This window comes from Neopelma chrysocephalum, unplaced genomic scaffold, assembly GCF_003984885.1.
Source record: "Neopelma chrysocephalum unplaced genomic scaffold, ASM398488v2 Primary Assembly neopelma1_85, whole genome shotgun sequence".
Classification (NCBI taxonomy): domain Eukaryota; kingdom Metazoa; phylum Chordata; class Aves; order Passeriformes; family Pipridae; genus Neopelma; species Neopelma chrysocephalum.
Genome location: NW_020897747.1, coordinates 590,935 through 599,764, shown reverse-complemented (window position 1 = coordinate 599,764; position 8,830 = coordinate 590,935).

The following is an 8,830-nucleotide window of genomic DNA, read 5'->3' as shown; positions in this document are numbered from 1 at the left end:
ATTTAATCTCCTGAAATATTGGACTTCATGGCTGATGTGATCCTGAATCATGATAAGGAAAAGGTGGCAGATCCTTATGCTCCAGAGAAAACCCAGCCCAAACAGAGGGAATTTCCTGCAGAAAGCAGAAGAACTCAGACCCGATGTTCCTGCAATGAATTATGAAATGGTTTGGGTTGGAAGGGACCTTAAAAACATCTCATTCCAAACCCCTGCCATGGGCAGGGACACCTTCCACTAAACCAGGTTGCTCCAAGCCCCATCCAACCTGGCCTTGAACACTTCCAGGGATGGAACAGCCACAGCTTCTCTGGGCAACCTGTGCCAGGGCCTCACGACTCTCATCATAAAAAATGTAGTTCTTTTATCTTATCTGAATCTCCCTTTAGTTTAAACCACCCCCCTTGTCCTATCACAACAGGCTAACTAAAATAAACCAGGCAACTAAAAAGTCTGGCCCCATCTTTCTTGTAAGCCCCCTTTAAACCCTTTTACTTGTTTGTTCTTTTTATTTTTCCAGTGAAAAAGCTTCCTTAGTGAAATGTGTCAAGCGAGTGGAGACTGAGACACAGTGACCACTTCTACCTCTTTCCAGTGTTTTTCTTTGCAGCTCCTTAGCAAGAAACACCTTTTGAATTCACATTTGAGTTTCCACATCCTTGAAGTGACACAACCTCACTAAGAAATCACAGTTTATGTGTGTGGTGTAGCAGTGCTTACATTTGGCTTATAAACCACGAATTGCACTTTGGAATTGTGCCATGTTCATCCCTAAAACAGGTCTGGGCAGATCTGGAGGCAGCCTGAGGTGCTGGGCTTGTCTAGAGCTCTGTGAGCTCTACATGGATTTTGCAGGTGTGCCCATGGAGTTTGGAAATGTCTGGAGATGTGTAGGATGTGTCCGTCTTGGATGTGCATGTCCTTACATGCAAGTACTGCTTCAGGTGGCTGTTTCCATCTTCAAATGCTTCAGTGGATTTCCAGCTCAACCCTCCTTGAGTGTTAATGCTTTTGACTGGATAAAGAAAATCTCCCCTATTAATACAACCCTGAAACCTCCTGGGTTCTGCTGGGGCCACTCTGCTCCAATCTGAGCAACCTCTGCCCTCTCCTCTCTCCACAGAGCAATTCTGGGCATTTTTCTTACATTTCAGCCATTTTTCTATTGTTCCCTTTTTCCTGCTCATTCTGAACTTCTTCCTCTGGGACTTTTGGGCATTTCTAAGAGATTCTTTCAGGCTCTTCCCCTTGCTCTGCCCCCCCCTCGATTTTCTGTGCCCACATGTGCTGCCAGGTGAAGATTCCTCTCCCGCCAGCCCCTCGTTCCTCCCCGAGGTGCCCACTGCCTCTGCTCCCATCCCTTCTTTCCCCTTCCCTCCCTCCCTCTGGTGCTGTCACAGTGGCCCAGGTTGGCTGTAGTCAATTTTTGTTTCATCTTGTAGTCAGTCTTACATAAATAGTCGAAGTTTGTCCTTGCCCTGGGTGATTGATGGGAAGGTATATTCGTACATATCGATTGAGATAAAAAATTAGTAGTTTGCAATAGGAAAGGCAAATTAGTCATCAGAAGGAAGGTGCTTGGAGTATTTTAAGAGTTCCTTGATTAATTCTCATGCTGTGAGTTCTTCTGACAGTAAGTTTTATGTGCTGAGATGTGGGAGGATGAGGCAGTAGTATCAGGTTATTGCAAATTTTACTTTTACTCCTCGCTGATTTATTTTACTGACTCTCACCAGGATTAGACACAGAGGGCTAAAAATGACTTCAGTTTTGGGGTGACAACTGCCCTTTTCTGTGCTGGAATCAGGAGCCAGGAAAGAGGGTGGAGGTTTTAGCTACAAAAATATTTTCCTTTGCATGAAAATTAATATTTAAAAACTAGAGTGTATGGAATCAAAATAGCCTTTTTGCATGGTGACAAACCCATCAGTTGGATGTTATCTCTAAAGGACAAAAGAACTAATTCTGTGATACACTGATTAGGCTGAGAAGTAATTTTTTTCTCTGCTTACTTGACAATTTTCTCCCTAATCACCTCATTGAAAGTAGTTTTTAATAAGCATCATAGAAAGCTGAGAGCTCTCGATCTTCTTCCTAAAATACTGCCCACTTTTCCAAGTGTGTTGTGGTATGTTTTTTAGTTTTCCTTTATTACAAACTATAATAGAATTCTCCCAATAAAAACTGACTTATATTTGGCACTTTTAATTTGTCCAAGAATAATTTAGATAGAAATTCCAATTACTTTGGAAGGAGCACATTTGCTCCGTTCTCTCTCAGCTTGTTTAAAAGGAAGTCTTTGATAATTTGCAAGCATTTCTCATGAAAGGCAATTTTATTTAACTGGAATCCATAAGGAAAAAAAAAAGATGCACAGAGGTTTCAATTTTTAAACTGATAACAAAGCACTATATTTGTGCTGTTACATTTCAGCACAAAGAGGCTGCAAAATAACCTTTTTTAGTTAATGATAGAAAAAAAGATTTAATTGCTCTGAAACACTTATTCTACGTATTATCTCTTTGATTAGGAGACAGTTGTAAATGACTTATTCAATGTAATTGCAAACTGTGGCATGGAACCAAAAGTAAATTATATGTGTTGGCAGTCAGAGGAATGCTGGGTTTGAACACTTTTAATTGTTGGAGTTTTTTGAGATTAGCAGAGGTGCAATGTTTGGGAATTAGGATTTTCTTGGATGTTTAAATGTTGGTGCCCATCAGGCTTGAATTAGGACACTCTTTTTAGCAAAGTGTGTAATAAGCCCTGCCTTGGTGTGCACTAGAACAGTGTCTCATCTTCTAAGACCATTCCAAGTCTGGTGGTGTTGTGTGGAGAGAATCATGGAATCACCAAATCCTATAAGTAGGACGAGCCCTCTAAGACCGTCAAGTCCAACCATTCTCCAGCACTGCCAAGGCCACCACTAACCCACGTCCCCAAGTGCCACATCTACACTTTTAAATCGCTCCAGGGATGCAAATTCAAATGTAAAGTATAAATAGGGGCATCAGGTTTGTCACCTCATTCCCACTTCATCCCTTTTTGGTACCTTGCACCAAACTGCAGGTCTGACAATAACAATTTTCTCCATCCTGAATCTATTCCCAGTGTTGTGCAAACATTCACAATAAGTTAGGGAAGATGGTTGCTTAATGCTATGGATGCAGCTGGATGTTATAACCACAGTGATTTGAAGAAATCAGAAATATTAATGTTGACATGAGAAAGAAGGAAAGGGTGAGAGTGAATGGGCAGACGGATGGGAATGGGAAAATCAGCTGTGAATGGGAAAACTAGAGGGACTGGAAATCCTTTATTTCTAAAGTGTAAACCTACATTCATGAGCTGCTGCTACTTATCGGAAGCATTGAGAAGGGTTTTTCCATGAGCTATTTGTGGTGGGATGGCTGTTTGCAGGTGGCAACCACCCAAAATGCTGAGCAGAGGGGAAGTGCCAACACTCCAGTGCTGGGAGTTGGTGACTATGGCACCAGACCTTGCTGGGAGCATGGTCACACCCACAAACAACAGAAATAAAGTAGGTGATGGGGAACAGCAACAAGTTCTCCTTGTTTGAGGGATTTCAAAGGAGATCCTCTGCCCATACCTGGTTTGGGGAACTGTTCATTCAGGCACAAAGATAATCAGCTGCAGGACCTTACAAACCAAATTCAGTTTGTGCCTCTGGCTGGAGCACTGAAAATGTTCCCACTCCTGCATGAGCTGCCCACCCATCCTCTGCTGCAGTGCTGAGGTCCAGTTATTAAACCGAAACATGTGCAGTTAAAAATATTAATGTTCCCACATAGTGGCTGAGGAGAATTTGGTTGTGCAGTTTGTGTTGATAACCTTCTGCAAGTCGTGGGAGCTCTGGGGGCTGTTTGGAGGGGTGAGGATCCTCTGCAGGTGGCTGCTCTCTGCCATCAACTCATGCCACTCCATTCCCCGCTTTGTGCCACTGTCTTGAAGTAACAGAGAAGCCTCAGGTACTGATTTCAGACAGGGTTGCTCCAACAAGATGCAAAGCAAAGATCGTGCACAGAGTAACACAATGCTCTGGTAGAGTGTGTCATGCACAGTCATCACTCAGCAAACAGAGGGTGAACCAAAGCAGCAAAAAAAAGAAGAAGGTTATAATAATCCCAAACACGTTTGCAATTGCATATGCAAAGAGCTTGCTGGGTTTTGTGCTTAATTTCCATGTGGCTTTGCTGCAGCTGCACGTATTCCCTGGTTTCTTGTGAAACTGAGGAGGAAGGTGTCTGGGCTGTCCCTGCTACTCCAACTGCACCTCTACCCACCAGCTGGGGACACAGGACTGAAAACATCACCCTCTTCCTTAACATCACCCTCCTTCTCCTTAGTACCACCAAGTATGAGTTAGAGCTATTTACTGTGGATTAACACACTCAATTTCTCTTTTAAACCATTGTTTTAGACTTTCCAGTCAGTTCTCATTAGTTACCAGCTTAGAAGCCCATGGTATATTTAGACATCATATACATTTGTCAGTGAGGAGTAGCTTAAATGATCTACTTTGCTCACTGCTTAATTATGTTATTTTACTGTTCCTGAAAACCTGACACAAGGCAAATTTACATTACTGTCCTCCTAATTAGCCAATAATCCTTAAGGATTTGAATGATACATACCCAAAGTAATTTCCTCGTTCACTAAATATGAATTTCCTTACGTTAGGTTAAGAAGATGGCACAATGACAGCAGGCATCTTGATGATGACAGCTCTCAACATGTTTGTCTCCAGAGTCAAAATCTATTAAAAGACACATAATGATCTCAGCACTTTAAGAAAGTGTAGAATGTGAAATCAATAGAGTCGTGTACAAAGAGGAACAGAATTTACCTCTTTTAACTGTTGTTAAGTTGTCCACCACTCCAGGCTACTGAAAGGTGCAAAATATTTATAGCCCTGTTTTCTTAACAGCATGTCAGCTGTATCTTCATTCATTCACCGTGAATGAAACTTCTTAGCTCGAGGGAAAGTGCAGACTTGGAGGAAGCTGCTCCAAAAGAAAGACCTTGTAGGGTCCCTCATACCTCAGACACCTTCCATTCTACGACAGATTCTCTCCCTCTATTCCCCTCTTTTGTGAGACCCCACCTGGAGTACTGAATCCTGGGATCCTCAGCACAAGAAAGGTGTGGACCTGTTGGAGTCAATCCAGAGGAGACCATGGCGATGTTCCGAGGGCTGGAGCCCCTCTGCTCTGGAGCCAGGCTGGGAGAGCTGGGAGTGTTTATCCGGAGAAGAGAAGGCTCCAGGGAGACCTTAGAGCCACTTCCAGCCCAAAGGGACTCCAAGAGAGCTAGAGAGGGACTTGGGACAAGGGATAGAGGGACAGGACAAGGGGGAACGGCTTCCCACTGCCAGAGGGCAGGGATAGATGGGATAGTGGGAAGAAATTCTTCCCTGTGAGGGTGGTGAGACCCTGGCACAGGTTGCCCAGAGAAGCTGTGGCTGCCCCTGGATCCCTGGAAGTGTCCAAGGCCAGGTTGGATGGGGCTTGGAGCAACCTGGGCTAGTGGAAGCTGTCCCCACCCTTGGTAGGGGGGTTGAAAGAGGTGTTTTTAAGGTCCCTTCCAACCCAATGCATTCTGTGGCTCTGTTATGCCAAATACACTCATCTCACACTTGGCTTTGTCCTCATCTCTGGCCATTGGACTTCTGCACATTGAAAGATCTTGTCTTTTGTTATCACTGTGGTGGCTGTTGTTGGGGGTTATGGAGATGGTAACAGTTTGTGTTTTCCACTCTAGACAGTTTAATTTAATGCGTTATTACATTTGATCCAGATGCTACAGTGGTGGCTGCATAAAAATAATTAAATAAAGATAAATAGACCGTAACAACTTTACCGTTGCCAGTTGTTGTAACATGAAGTTACGTATCAAAAATGCATTGCCAGAAAATTCCTTAAATTTCTAACTAGTGCAAAAAAACTTTCCACAGACAGAGCTGAGTACCTTCCGCAGAGCTCAGTACCTTTTTCACAGGTTTAGCTTTTTCAACATGTCCAGGATTAAACTCCATGCAATTGAATGGCAATTCAAAGTTTCCAGTCTCCTTCTATAACTTTTTCAGTGATTTTTTTTTTGTGAAATCAAAACCTGTGAATGTGGATGTGGTGAATAAAGAAAACCTCTTTTCTCTGCCACCCAATCAGCTGACATGAGACCAGGAGTTGGTTCTACATAGAGAGATGCCATTGTTCAGCAGACTGGGAATCAACATTAGATTGGAGCTCTGATGTGGCTTTCTGAACCAAGGACCATGAGAAGACTGATGATGATCTCTGCCTTCTTCTCCCTTTTGCACCCACTGCAGTGGTCCCTGGGATGGGGATGTGTGAAGTGTTTACAGAGAACCCCCAGCACTTGGTGCAGCAGTGGGTGCATCACCCCTCTCCTGTACAAATTCCCAAATTCCAGAGTGGCTGGACATTTGTATTCTTCTTATCTAAGTTACTTGTGCACTTTTAATTGGATATATTAGTTTTTTCCTTGTCACAAACTGTTTTCTGAAATAATTCTGGCCTTGTGAATGTCTCCCAAGTGGTTTCATTTCATGGTAAGTGAAAGGGCTCCATTGCAAAAGGAGGCACAGATGAGCAGATAATGCAAACATCCAGGCTGACACTAGAACAGGAACACGATCGTCTTCTGCAGGTGTATGTCTGGACACTGGAAGGAGCGGGATGCTGCACTAGGCTACTCTTATGTTCCAGAACAGCAATGCCCAGTAATGGAAAAACTACTGTGAAAAATAAGTGATGGAGAGACCTCATAATAGTAGGATAATAGTATTTCCACCTAGTTTAATTAAAAAAAAATGAGGAGGCTGCTTAGAAGGTCTGTCCCTACCATGTCAAGAGAAAAAATATTCAGTGATGAAAGCAGGTTGTACAGCAGCCACCTTTACTCTGCCCCTTGGCAGATGCCCAGGCTTGGCTGTCAGTGAGATGTTTTCCTACTGATATTGTTAATTAAGTTTCTTGGGTTCAGGTTACAAAAGGCTTCAGTTGTGACATTGGGGGCCTAAATACATATCACAGAATCGCAGAATATTCTCAGCTGGAAGGGATCACAACAGTCATTGAGTTCCAACTCCTGGCCCTTCACAGGACCACCCCCAGGAGTCACACCATGTGCCTGAGAGGATCATACAAATGTTCCTTGAGCTCTGTCAGCCTTGGTGCTGCCCTGGGGAGCCTGTTCAGTGCCTGAGCACCCTCTGGGGGAAGAACTTCTTTCTAATATCCAACCTAAACCTCCTGTGGCACGAGTCCTGTCACTGGTCCCCACAGAGAGATCAGTGCCTGCCCCCCTGCTGCCCTTTGGGAGGATGTTGAAGACCCCAGTGACGTTTCCCCTCAGTCTCCTCTTCTCCAGCTGAACACATCAAGTGCCCTCAACCACTCCTCACACAGCATGCCCTCAAGGCCCTTCATCATCTTTGTTGCCCTCCTTTGGACACTCTCTAATGGCCTAATATCTTCCTCATATTGTAGTGCCCCAAACGACCCCAATATTGCAGGAGAGGCCTCCCCTGTGCAGAGCAGAGCAGGACAATCCCCTCCCTGGCCCAGCTGGCAATGCTGTCCCTGATGCCCCCCAGGACAGGGTTGGCCCTCCTGGCTGCCAGGGCACTGCTGACTCGTGAACAACTGGCCACCCACCAGGACCCCCAGGTGCCTTTCCTGGCACTGCTTTCCAGCATTTCATTTCCCACTCTGTCTGTACATCCAGGGTTGCCCCATCCCAGGTGCAGAATTCAGCACTTGCCCTTGTTGAACTTCATACGGTTGGTGACTGCCCATCAAGGTCTCTCTGTGGGTTTGGGTGGTGCTTTACTGGGTGATGGTGGGAAGGGGTAGAGCTTTTTTTGGGGATGTTGGAGAATTTCCCATGGGCACCTGCCTCCCTGAAATTCAAGTGCTCCCTGCAGGGCAGTTTCTATTTTTCCACCAAAAAAAGGTGGGGGAACAACCTCAAACCCCACTAGGGTTGTGTGGGCATGTGTTGGGTGTGTGTGTTCACTTCAGGTTCAATCCAGGTAAAAGATGAGTTCTGTTCATGGGGTGCTGAGTTCACAACAATTTCAAGGGAGTTTATGGTGCCTTGCATTCAGTGGGAGAATTTCGGAGAAGCGGAGAACATGATTTGTAAGTGTTTTGCTCACGTTGCAGAGAGGTACATGCATCTGCAATTGAATATGCACTTTGTTAGGTTAAGAAACACTTTTTTATGCTCTACAAAGCAAGTGAATAAAACTGAGAGGGAAATATATACTGTGTCAGCTGCCTTTGAACAAAAATACTTTATTTTCTGTTGTAAAGACAAAGAGTAGAGAAAGAAAAAATGCAGTGATGTGTATGATCCTCCTATATAAGCACATTAGGAAGGCATTGTGATACCAGTCATATTGTGAACTTAAAGCCACCCCTAATTAAACTGTCTGCATCCCCCAGCACTTCCCTCTAATGATGTCAAGCCGTGCAGCAATTAGTTGTCCCTCTATGAATGTAAACACTGTTTGTAAATCATATAAATTTAACCTGCTTGGCTTATTGAAAAGCTCCGAAAATGGAATTAATTATTAGTGTAGATTTTGGAGCTGTGATTTATTGAATCATTTTTGAACGTCTTGATGGAATGTTTTCTGTGGTTCATGGCAATTAATTTTGGTGGCAAAGGTAGGACTTACTAAAAATCTCAGATATAATTCGGGGTAGGGCTAATGGTGTGCACGACAGCATGCAAAGTATTTTATTGCACTAACACAACTGCTGGGGGTTTATTTTAAAGC